This window comes from Thalassophryne amazonica, chromosome 1, assembly GCF_902500255.1.
Source record: "Thalassophryne amazonica chromosome 1, fThaAma1.1, whole genome shotgun sequence".
Classification (NCBI taxonomy): domain Eukaryota; kingdom Metazoa; phylum Chordata; class Actinopteri; order Batrachoidiformes; family Batrachoididae; genus Thalassophryne; species Thalassophryne amazonica.
The window spans coordinates 166,703,226-166,716,724 of NC_047103.1; the positions used below are offsets into that span (position 1 = coordinate 166,703,226).

At 39.8% G+C, this 13,499-nt stretch overlaps 1 long non-coding RNA gene across 1 annotated transcript; it reads left to right on the forward strand.

Moving 5' to 3' along the window:
- Positions 1-568: 568 nt before the first annotated feature.
- On the forward strand, positions 569-13,136 carry LOC117517676. The gene is made up of 3 exons (XR_004562793.1): positions 569-685; positions 3,415-3,597; positions 12,982-13,136. It is a non-coding gene; the product is annotated as an uncharacterized LOC117517676 (long non-coding RNA).
- Positions 13,137-13,499: the final 363 nt, after the last annotated feature.

Here is a 13,499-nt window from a genome sequence, read left to right on the forward strand (position 1 = left end):
CATGAGGTTTTTTTTTGGGGGGGGGGGGGGGGTCTCTTACTCCAGTAACAAACAAACAAAAACATAACCCAACAGCAAAGACAAAAAATGCCAATATTTTAATATATGATATAAATGAAAAACTCCAAACTTATTTTTTAACCTGGGATAAATTAGATTTTTTTTTTTTTAATAAAGACGATTTCTAATGTTTATAGTCTTCACTAGTTCATATTTGTAAATTTTTAAGCGAATGCATTCATTATTGTTAATTAATAGTACATTAAAATTAATTGAATAATTTTATTCTGATTATGAAAAGAACAATTTTTACCACCAGCAAACACCCATAAACTGATAATTTAATTTTAACAATAAATTCCAAAATTATTTTTAATCTAGAACAAACTGTAAACGTTTAAAATGAACTACTTTAAAATGAGTGTTTATTTGTTATTTTGCAGTCATTTCATTTAGTACAGTAATAGTGGGGAGGGGTTGGGGGTTAACTTAATTTAACAGTTTAATTTTATTTCGTAATAGTCTTTTATGCATTATTTTTTGCACACGTTCTCTGACGTAAAGCGGTGCGATGATTACGTCACTTTCGTCAACAAAGATGGCGTCCCCCTGTGTGCACACCGTGAGATGCTTCCTCGGATGCTTCTTTAAATTAAATGCAGTCACGTTACAGTTTCAGCGGCAGGTAGAAAAAATGTTACGTTGTTTCTTAAACGTTTAGAACGTCGATGTTTTATGTTGAGGTGAGACACGTAGCGATAAAAAGTGACGCCCTTGAATTAGCATTAGCATCCATCAGCAGCTGTCAAATACGCGACATAAAAATTAATACAGGCGAAAGTCTCTAATATGAGTGTGGATAGCTGAACCGAAGAAGAAATATGTTTCAAAAGATAGACATTTTTTAGATAGTCAGTAAATTACGGGACCGGACGGCTAGCGCGTTAGCATTTTCCAAATAAAAGCGTCGTTTGTTGCTGTTTTAACGTTATTTTCCTCTTTTCCTCTTCTGTTTATTGTTTGGTGTGTAACACAAAATATTAGGGGGAAATCCATATAACAATCAGGGTGGCAAGTAACTGTCACTGCCACTATTAAATGTTGTTTGATCAATTCATTAATATTTAAATGTTGGGGCGGGAGAGAAATAAAGAAAGGAAGGGAAATAAACCCATTAATGTTTTTGCAAAGCAAGAGGACAATAGGAACGACTGGTTTTGTTTGCACAAGTCCAAATCTTGACAATAAAAAAAAAAAAATCAGCAGAGGTGGGACGGTTTGGAGACAAAGTCAGAGGTGAAATTGAGATGGTTTGGACATGCAGAGGAGGGACCCAGGGTATATAGGGAGAAGGATGCTGAGGATGGAGCCACCAGGCAGGAGCAGAAGAGGGAGGACAAAGAGGGGGTTTATGGATGTGCTGAGAGAGGACATGCAGATGGTTGACGTAACAGAAGAACATGCAGAGGACATGGTGAGATGAAGATGGATAATCTGCTGTGGCACCCCTTAATGGGAACATCTGAAAGAAGAAGAACTGCAAAAGTCTCAATGCAGACGCCAATAAAATCAAATTGTGAGCGGAGAAAAAAGCTGTGCATTCACTTGAATGGAGCATGTTCAAAGCAAACAGCACACGTTGCGCTCTGCGCTCGTCACCCTATAAAGCTCGACGCGTGTTGTAGTCCAAGCACAAAAATAATCACTGCGCACCGATCTCACTGATGTTCAGATCAGGGAGTGTGTGCCATGCCGTCCTAGGTCACTGAGAGTCCAGTGAGCTCCATAAAGAAATGCCTTCTCCAGATTTTTCCAGAGTGGTATTTATCCTGAGAGTGCTGTAGAAATAAATTTATTAATGTGACATTCTCTCCAGACATTGTAGGCATTCTTATTGTACTTGAAAAGAATTTAAGATTATGAACTCATGTCTGCTTTGTTTTCTTTTTCTTGATGATGAGTTTTTATTCACTAATACAGTTCAGATTGCAATTTATTATGACATTATATTTCAGACACCTTGTTATCATTGTTCTTTAAGTAATTATACAAGTTGAAAGCACATCCCCCCCTTTTTTGCTGCTGATTTGAAAACAAGCCAATCTGTTGTGACTTAAAACCGGGATCCAATATAAACTGGGAATGTTGTTATCTGTGACATCTCTCTGTGACATCTCTTATGCAAACACAAAAACAGGGTTTGATTTAACGCATCCTTTTACGCAAAAAACACTAAGAATAAAAAATGATAGATTTTACATACACACAGCATCCTTTGGATGTGGAATGACCAGCATGCCAAATCTGGTGGTACTTGTTCTGTTTCAAACACTGTGTGTAGCTCGGCTTCATCATGAGAGTTTTGACTTTTTTTTCTTCTTTTTTTTTTGCCTAGCTGCAGGGAAAACATTTCAGTCAGAGTGGGGGGACAAAACGTGACGAGACACAGAGCACAACAGTCAGAGAATGTGACACTTCACTAAAGAAAAGTTAATCAGGCAAACAAAATCCTGTTTTGTGATTCTTTCACAGTGATTCAGCTGTAAAACACAAACAGATGGCAGCCAAAGAAAAAACCCCAAAAATATACTGTGGCTGACTGCACGAGTAAAGTGCATGTGCAAGTAGAACCCCACTGACAATGTTATTTTTTGGCGGTTGATACTTATATCGATATTAGAGAGTTAAAAAATTGACAATGGTGATATGCAGATAAAGAAAATAGTTTTTGATCAAAATATCTGAGTAAAACAACTTCCCTTTCATTTTTAATGCTGTATACAAGAATAATTTAAATATATATATTTTTTCAATTTTCACAATTTCATTACAAAAACAAAACCACCTAAAACTATCACAACTTACAATGGAACATTTTAGAAAATCTCCGGACATCATCATAGCATACTGAGACACTGCAGCAGCTTATTATAAAAACTACAAGTGAAACAAAAAAAATGTGATGATAATAGCCTGTGCACACTGGGCAGGAAAGATAAATGGGTGCATCCAGTTGTACATCACATTTGAACTCATGTGATAACACAAAAACAGCCTGCTTCCTCTGGACCTCTTCTGTTTTTCTGGTATCACCTTGTGCATAGTGTGATTTACTATCTTGATATTTCAGCACACGTGGATTAGTTAATTGTTTTCTTGCATGCCTCACTGTGTGGATGATGTAAGTGTGGTGAGTGCTTGAGGCTGTGAGTTTGCATTGTAGGCACCTGCCCCAGCAGCTGATCTTAAACAGGAATTTGAGTGAAAAGCACCTGGTGGAGTATCTGGTTGGAATATGAACATCACAGATTGTTGGTCCACCATAGTGTTTGGCCACAACCATGTAATGGGTCACACTTCTTGGCTTAGCTACCAAGTGTTCTGCACTAAACTTCATAAAATGTTTCTCTGCAGGTCCTGAGGAGGCAGATATGTGTGAGCGCTGCACTCAACGGGAGTAGAGCTAACATCTAAGAAGTCTGAGAAGTTCACAGAAGAGTTCATCCAGAAGCAGGTGGAGGAGTTCAACATTGGGAAACGGCACTGGCAAACATGATGGGGGAGGACCCTGAAAACTTCACCCAGGAGGACATTGACGTAAGAAACTTGGCGTAGTTTTCTGTTGGTGATTTGGTTGCGTGTTGCTGTATCCACCTTGTTGCTGCTTTACTGAATGACTTTGAGTCTTGTTGGGGAACCACCTTGGCAGGTCTGGCAGTCTGTCCTTACCACCTCAGAGTAGCCGCCTGTGATGTGGCCATTCTCTCGATGGGTTTTAATGGTGCTTGGAAGAGGTTTTTGTTAGGATTATGGGTGAAAGCATGATGAAACACCTCAGTTAGATTTTTATATGGTGACAGTAAATTTAGTTCCTCAGTGTTTCTTTTCAGTCAAAAAATAATCCCCAGCTGATTAACTTAGCATGATGTACAGTAAATTTGCCTTAACCGGCACTCGCTGGACAACAGCAAAGGCCCAATGTTTTTGTATAGTTTTCCATGTAATAAACACTTTATATACTGGATTTTGTATAGAGATTTTCACTGGCATTGGACAAAATGTCCTGTCCAGTCACAATGCATTCCATTAAAACCCCTTGCATGTATTGGACAGAGCAGTCTGGACATGCCCAATAACAGAGATATGAAATGAAGTTCAGCACTGACACTCGCCGATTCGAGGAAAGTAGGTACCGTATTTCCTTGATTAAAACACCGGCCGTTTATTTTTTTCAAACCGTGTGCCAAAACGAGGCAGGGTTTAATTCACAGCCAGTGATTATTAACAAAATGCTGCTTGCTGCCTGCACGGTGATATCGTGTTAGGTTCACACATATCCCTGAGTGTGACAAACCAAACCGCTTTAGGTCAGAGCCCTCTGTCTGGCTGTGAACCCCTCTCCAGAGCTGATGTGCACCTACTAAAAGACAGACTGAGAGGGCCTGTGATTGGTTACTTTTCTGTTTTCACTCCTTCCTCCCCAGTCATATTTTAATAGTTTTTGCAGTGTGCATGTCGATTACATTTCAGTCATGCATAAAATGCGTTTGGCAGAAAAGTCTGCAAATATGACCAACTTACAACACGAAATCAAAAGATGCTCAAATTACCCACAATTCATGGAGGAAATTGTATGAACCGAATCATTGATTTGGAGGGTTGATGATTGTCTGAAAGTGGAGCTCGTTGAGTGACAAATTAATCCAGAAAAGGCCACTGTTATTGCATTAAGACGCAACAGAGAACTTTAAAAGGGTCACGTGCATGTCAACGTCATTACATGGCCACAGAGTTATGGAGCTGCAGAACCTACAAAGAATGGAGAGGTCTGTAATTTTATTGTAGGTACACTCAACTGTGAGAGACAGAATCTAAAAAAAAAAATCAGAAAATCACATTGTATGATTTTTAAATAATTTGCATTTAATTGCATGAAGTAAGTATTTGATACAATAGAAAAACAGACCTTACTATTTGGTACATAACCTTTGCAATGACAGAGGTCAGACGTTTCCTGTAGTTCTTGACCAAGTTTTCACACATTGCAGCAGGGATTTTGGTCCACTCCTCCATACAGATCATCTCCAGATCTTCAGGTTTGGAGTTTCAGCTCCCTACATAGGTTTTCTATTGAGGCCAGTCTGAAGACTGGCCAGGCCACTCCAGGACCTTGAAATGCTTCTTACAGAGCCCCTCCTTAGTTGCTCTGGCTGTGTGTTTGGGGTCATTGTCATGCTGGAAGACCCAGCCATGACCCATCTTCAGTGCTCTTACTGAGTGAAGGAGGTTGTTTGCCAATATCTCACAATACATGATCCCATCCATCCTCTTTCAATACAGTGCAGTCATCCTGTCCACTTTGCAGACAAGCACCCCCCAAAAATGGTGTTTCCACCCCCATGCTTCACGGTTGGGACAGTTTTCTTGAGGGTGTTCTCATCCTCCAACTCAGCGAGTGGAGTTTATACCAAAAGCTCTGTTTTGGTCTTATCTGACCACATGTCCTTCTCCTATGCCTCATCTGGATCACCAGATGGTCACTGGTGAACTTCAAACGGCCTGGACATGTGCTGGCTTGAGCAGGGGGACCTTGCTGCCCTGCAGGATTTTAAACCATGACAGCATCATTTGTTACTAATGTAATCTTTGTGACTGTGGTCCCAGCTCTCTTCAGGTCATTGACCAGGTAGTTCTGAGCTTTCTCAGAATCATCCTTACCCCACAAAGTGAGATCTTGCATGGAATCCCAGACCGAGGGAGATGACAGTCATCTTGTGTTTCTTCCATTTTCAAATAATTACACCAACAGTTGTTGTCTTCTACCAAGCTGCTTGCCTGTTGTCCTGTAGTCCATCCGAGCTTTGTGCAGGTCTACAATTTTGTCCCTGGTTTCCTTAGAAAGCACTTTGGTCTTGGCTATGGGTGGACAGGTTGGCGTGTGATTGATTGAGTGTGTGGACAAGTGTCTTATACAGATAAAAAGTTCAAACAGGTGCAGTCTAATACAGGTAAAGAGTGCAGAATAAGAGGCTTCTTAAATAAAAATAACAGGTCTGTGAGAGACAGAATTCTTGCTGGTGGTAGGTGACCCAAATATTTTTTTTCATGTAATAAAATGCAAATTCATTATTTAAAAATAACAATATGATTTTCACTTTTTTTTTTTTTTTTTTAGATTCGGTCTGTCAGAGTTGAAGTGTACTTACGATAAAAATTACAGACCTCTATATTCTTTGTACAACCCCTGGCAATAATTATGGAATCACTGGCCTCGGAGGATGTTCATTCAGTTGTTTAATTTTGTAGGAAAAAAAGCAGATCACAGACATGACACAAAACTAAAGTCATTTCAAATGGCAACTTTCTGGCTTTAAGACAACACTATAAGAAATCAAGAAAAAACATTGTGGCAGTCAGTAACGGTTACTTTTTTAGACCAAGCAGAGGAAAAAATATGGACTCACTCAATTCTGAGGAATAAATTATGGAATCACCCTGTAAATTTTCATCCCCAAAACTAACACCTGCATCAAATCAGATCTGCTTGTTAGTCTGCATCTAAAAAGGATGATCACACCTTGGAGAGCTGTTGCACCAATTGGACTGACATGAATCATGGCTCCAACATGAGAGATGTCAATTGAAACAAAGGAGAGGATTATCAAACTCTTAAAAGAGGGTAAATCATCACGCAATGTTGCAAAAGATGTTGGTTGTTCACAGCAGCTGTGTCTAAACTCTGGACCAAATACAAACAACATGGGAAGGTTGTTAAAGGCAAACATACTGGTAGACCAAGGACGACATCAAAGCGTCAAGACAGAAAACTTAAAGCAATATGTCTCAAAAATGCACAACAAAACAAATGAGGAAGGAATGGGAGGAAACTGGAGTCAATGTCTGTGACCGAACTGTAAGAAACTGCCTAAAGGAAATGGGATTTACATACAGAAAAGCTAAACGAAAGCCATCATTAACACCTAACCAGAAAAAAACAAGGTTACAATGGGCTAAGGAAAAGCAATCGTGGACTGTGGATGACTGGATGAAGTTATATTCAGTGATGAATCTCGAATCTGCATTGGGCAAGGTGATGATGCTGGAACTTTTGTTTGGTGCCGTTCCAATGAGATTAATAAAGATGACTGCCTGAAGAGAACATGTAAATTTCCACAGTCATTGATGATATGGGGCTGCATGTCAGGTAAAGGCACTGGGGAGATGGCTGTCATTACATCATCAATAAATGCACAAGTTTACGTTGATATTTTGGACACTTTTCTTATCCCATCAATTGAAAGGATGTTTGGGGATGATGAAATCATTTTTCAAGATGATAATGCATCTTGCCATAGAGCAAAAACTGTGAAAACATTCCTTGCAAAAAGACACATAGGGTCAATGTCATGGCCTGCAAATAGTCCGGATCTTAATCCAATTGAAAATCTTTGGTGGAAGTTGAAGAAAATGGTCCATGACAAGGCTCCAACCTGCAAAGCTGATCTGGCAACAGCAATCAGAGAAAGTTGGAGCCAGATTGATGAAGAGTACTGTTTTCACTCATTAAGTCCATGCCTCAGAGACTGCAAGCTGTTATAAAAGCCAGAGGAGTGCAACAAAATACTAGTGATGTGTTGGAGCGTTCTTTTGTTTTTCATGATTCCATAATTTTTTCTTCAGAATTGAGTGAGTCCATATTTTTTTTCCCTCTGCTTGGTCTAAAAAAGTAACCGTTACTGACTGCCACAAATTTTTTTCCTGATTTCTTATAGTGTTTCTTAAAGCCAGAAAGTTGCCATTTGAAATGACTTTAGTTTTGTGTCATGTCTGTGATCTGCTTTTTTTTCTACAAAATTAAACAACTGAATGAACATCCTCCGAGGCCAGTGATTCCATAATTTTTGCCAAGGGTTGTAGGTGGGAAAACCTGCAAAATTTGACAGTGGATCAAATACTTATTTGCCTCGCTGTATAGTGGATTTAGATTATAACAGACAGAATTCGCTGGTCCACCTGAATCCATTATATGTGAGTTTTACTTGTCATGTTGCATAATTTCTGAAAGTTTCAGTCTACTGTTAAAAACAAAAATCTGGTGGCACTTTGAACACAGCACCATTTACCCACTTTTGCATGTTACCAGTGGCCCTTTTTCTTTTGTGCATATTTTGTTTGATTCCTATGAAAACAATATTTAGCAGGCAGTCAACAGATGGCAGCAGTGATTTACTGTGACCCCAGCCCATCAACAGTGACTACTGTTTGACCTCCCAGCATGCACTGTGGCAGCAGCCATTTTGGCTGGAACCATGTGCTGTGTTGTTACTCTTTTTCTCGGTTTTCTCAGTTCAAAGGTCTGGTAAATAATCATTTTTGTGATAATTGAACTTATTTTGCTACTTAAGTAAAGGTCTCATGTTTGTTGAATCACATCAATAGGAAAAAAAAAACACTTAATTTATAAATTATTTGCCAAAATGCGAGTTCTAAGATACCTTTTCAAATGTCTGTCCATTACTTCAACAGCCATTTTTGAACCAACTTTATGGCTTTTATGAAAAAAAACTGAAGTTTAGTAAATACTTTCTCCTTCTATTAATGTCCGTATACAACTGAAAAGTTAGTTATTTTGTAAATAATCCGCAGGAGTGCAAGGTTAAATGTAGATGTCTGTCCATTACCTCAAGACAAATATGCAAATTGCCGTCTGACTGATACTCAAAAATCTGTTTTGGCAAAATTATAGTACTCCTCACATTTTATGAGAAATTTGGATCATCCTTATGAATGTTTATTAGTTAGAAGAGCAGAGTTGGTAACAGTATACCTATTTTTTGTTTAATATCCCAACAAAAATGGCTTGGAGGGCAAAATTTATTAATACAACTGAGTATTTTTAAAGAACTTTGACACAGTGATACATGCATGTTCTCAATTCAATTCATTAAAAAAATAGCTTCTTCTTTTTGTTAAAACCAAGTTAGTTTAGTTTAAAAGAAAGACAAATCTTTGATAACACTAATCATTGGATTTAGTTTTACTTTGAAAAGTACTAAAAATGTTTTTAAAAATGTTTAGGGTTTTTTTTTTTTTTTGACAAATAAATTGCTTGGTTTATATTGCAGAATATGGTGAAATTGGTATTTCTTATTTCCAGGTCACTGAAGCAGCTTAGTCACCGTGTCTGACTCCGAAGATGCCGTTCCTCTTTACACTATTGGCTGTGAAAGACAAGTGTTTTAATATTTGTTTTGATTGATAAAATATGTTTATTTCTGAAACTCTACAGAACAACAGCTTTCATTTGATATATTACACTCGTGTCTACTGTAATTTTCATTTTTAAGTCCTCAGGCGCCACATTTTGGGGCGTTTACCATGCTTTCACTCTAATGGAAGAGTGAATTCAAATTTGAGGTGGATACAGAAAAAGGAACTAGGATAACATTTTAAAATTAGCATTTATTGTTAGCCATTAGTTTGCTGAAACATTGCCCCCACCTGGACTTCAGCACTGTTCAGAACAAACGGTGGGCTGTTGGTCCTCGACTCCCTCTGAGGCTACACTTCTCCAGCAGAGAAGACGTAGGCTCTCATCCGAGGATCCTTGTGTCCGCGGATAAACTGCTGCACCAATGGCGCTTGACTGATACGCTCCATGTGTAAATGTTGCCAAGGTGCCCTGTCGTTCAAGACCACTGCTTGAGATGGACAGAACTGTCCTCTTTTGTCTCAGATAGCCACAACTGGTTTAAAGTTTCATCAACTTTGACTGGAAGAGGAGATGTGTGTTAAAGCGCTGGCCTCTCATTTAGCTCATCATCATTAACCGCTGCTGGACTCTCAAGGCAGCTGGGACAACTCTGGTTAATACACAGCGTCAGGGATGTTAGCAACGCCATCACAACACATGTGCATGCTTATTTCAAACTTGGCTCCACCGTAGCTCGCTCCACGTCAACCATTTAGCGTGATTTCCCACTTTTCCTTCGCCCGTTCCCCAGCGTCCCTCGTTGGTAATGAAGAGAGCTGTTGGTGCCAGGCTGTGAAAGCCAAAGTGACGGCTATCATCCCAAACCTGTGCACGTGGATGGAGAGGGGAAAATGTGGGAGGACTGGAGAGTGCAGAAGGGGGCGCATGTTGAGTCCCTGTTCACTGGATATGAGTCCAGACTCTTCAGCTGTGACACTGAAAAAGACCCAAGAAAAATCAACACGATGTTTACAGCTGGGGGATAAATTAGCGTGCGCACTGTCAGGCACAAAAGAGCCATCAGTATGTTTGTAGGAGGGAATAAAGGAAGAATGTGAAAATTTTAAGAAGTACAAAGGAGCTGAGAAGTTACTAATAGCAAATGTTGCGACAAATGAAATAAGCTTTTTGTGTCTTCTATGGGTAAAAATTTGGGGTGTACTTTTTTCTCTTATAAAATAATCTGATATGGATCTCGACACATGGGTTATGCAATCAATTTCTCTTATTCTTGCTGCCAACTAGAGCTGCACTTGATTCCCACCACTAGGGGGGCTGTTTGCAGGATCTCTCCAGAACACGGGTATTCGCCCTATTGATGTATCCCATAATCCCTTGCGTGCCAGAGAGTGCAGTCAAACAACATATAGAGAATCCACATGATGACAATTGTAAATTAATATTATACTACAAAATGTAATTTTTTTGTTTTTTGTCACTTTAATAAGAGACTGCATGCATGATACCCTGTAAACTTGCTAAAACAATTCTAACGAATAATCCGTGTCTGCTGCGTTTAATCTGCGTGGAATTTAATAAGCACAAACCAATTTCAGACAATTATATTAGTCTGGAACAAAGAGGACAAACAGTGTTGTAAAGAACAATAATCAAGACGTTAAAAAGCAAACTTCACTTTCCCCCAGAACGACATGATCAGGAAGCGAGCATGGCTCACAGCAGCTCCCATTGAAAATAATGGAGAGACAGCCTGTGATTCTCGCATGTTTACATAAAACAAATGCAATAACGTCTAGAAACCCAGAGAATATATTCATGAGAGTTTTAGGCACAATATAAAATAGTTTTATGTTGTGATGTTAATGGTGTTGTCCTTGTGCAGCGGTTAAAGTGCAGCATGATCAGAACGTCTCAATGCAGTTCTCAGTGTTACTGAGATCTTGCAGCGCGGCAAGCTCTCCGAAGTTTTGCGGGATTTGAAACGTCAATAGGGCGAATAGATTTGAGTGACATTTAGTTGACAGGAAGGTCTTTGGTCATGGAAGAGTTGATTCAGTTTTGAGGCAGGTGGGGCTCAAGCATGGTTTTAAGGGGATATTCACACTGGTGTCAGAGTGTGAACACTGTCATACCGCATGAATGTGTAAAAGTGGTCTGGAGTCAAGGCCAACTGACATATCAGTTGGTCGATATCAGCCGATATGAACCTCTCACTATCGTATTGGTATTAGCATTATTTTTGCCCATATGAAAAGTTAAATTTTACTGAATAAACAATGCAGAAAACACTTGATGTCATGACATAGTTTGGGCAGCAGACAGTGATTCATTGGCATTCTTTACAGTGTTCTCAAGGATGGCTAGAACCCCCATCACTCCTTGGTCAAATTAGCTACAAAAGACAGAGGCAGAGTGACCAGTTGCAATTTATTTTCATTCAGAGTTGGTGTATTACAGCAACAAGAGAAGAGTGGTTGCTGTGCTGCCAGCTGGGTGGGGCCAAAATAGACAAGACAAGGATTATTATTATTATTTGTTTTTTTTTGCAAATGCAAAATGATGGAACACAGCAACTGCCATTCCCAGTGAAGGCAGTGGGATGTACCAGTTTGAGGGCTTGCTGCAAAAATCCACTGTTCACATCTCCACCTGTGTACATCTGACAGTTCCTTTTGTCCAAACCATGTCAAAGAAAATCCGATGTGTTGTCCACTGCACATTTTTTTGTCCATCTTGTGTATTTTTGGAATTTAAAAGTCCATATGTTAAGTAACTTCACAAGCTGTGGTGTGCACATGTGCTACACTGAGGTCCCTGTCTATTATTTTCGCCTGCAGGGAAAACGCTGCGTTAAAAAGTGATTTCCACATACAGAAAAAAGTGAGACATGCTTCAGAAAATGTTACTTATCTTTCAAATTATTTGAGGGTAAAGTGAAGTAAAAGTCCTGAGGGGCAAGCTGTTTTTCTAGACTATGTATAGCCAAAGAAAACCCCATCAGGAGACATTTGTCTGAAGGCGCTAGTTTTAGTAATTTTGTCAGAGCTGCAGTTTGTCAGATTTGGCGCCCTCATGTGTCACGGCGCAGCTCGGCGACGATAGGTGATGATAAGGCTGGTTCTGCCTGGTTGTGTCCCCTGGGGTTCTCTGCCATCCTGTGCCAGATCTCGGGGGGACACACAGGTCTGTCTTTCTCTCTTCTCTCCTTCTTTCCCCTTTAACTTCTCCTCGCTTGTCTTTTCCCTTTCTGTCTCACTCCTTCGCGTGCACGCTGGGTCTTCTCTTCCTGTTTTCTGTCGTTTTGACAACCTTTAAGGCAGCAACCTGCTCCCTTCCTGCCGCACCTGCTGCCTCACTAATTGAAGCGAAAATGCATGGAGAAAAAAAGTAGAAAGATGGTGGGAAGGAGAAAGACAGGAACAGGCTGTCTTAATGAGTGCACTGGGGCCAACATGTCTTCTCTCACGCTTGCACATTTCCAGCACCATCTGTAGTACCGCTAATAATGCGGACACACGGCGGCAGATGAACTTGGACTGAACTGTTGCTTGTCTGTGCTGTCCTCTGCTTGCTGTCACCGCGGCCAAAACTCGCCTTTTCCTGCTCCTCTTCTCGCTTGCCTTTTCTTCATCCTGGCCAACAGCTTGTGCTTCTTCTTCTGTCACTCTGGCGGTCAGCTGTGGTGCTCTGTTGTTCAGACATGTCAGCACGATCATAATTAAACATTTTTCACTTTGTAATGCATCTTTTCTCTCTCACACACACAGAACAGCATCGCCTACCTGTTTCCCTCTGGCCTGTTTGAGAGGAGATCTCGACCCATCATGAAAGTAAGTGCAGATCTGAAGAGGTTACGTGGAGGTTACCCTGAAGATTTGATATTTCTTTGATATCTGAAGAATCCCATTGTAAGAACAAATTCCTGAACAAACTGCAGAATAATTAATTGTGATTTTCAGTTTTTTGTGGATTTGACAAAGGAGCAGAAATATTTGGTCACACAATCTGTGCAGGAAGTTCAGGAGTGCCAAAACCTGCAGTTCCATGAATTGCTGCAAAAGCAAATCACTTTCTCGTAGAACCCCATGTTAAAATGTCAAAATACGCTGCAGAAATACATGTTTACTGCAATCTGGTACAAAAAAAATGTTTTGGTCTGTATAGCTAATTTCCACATTGACGACTGTAAATGGGCTGAATTTTTATTTAACTCCTCCGTTTAAGCTATTTTAAGCTCTGAATTTCCAATTAATTAGGGGTGTGGTCGCTTTGATGGACAGCTCAT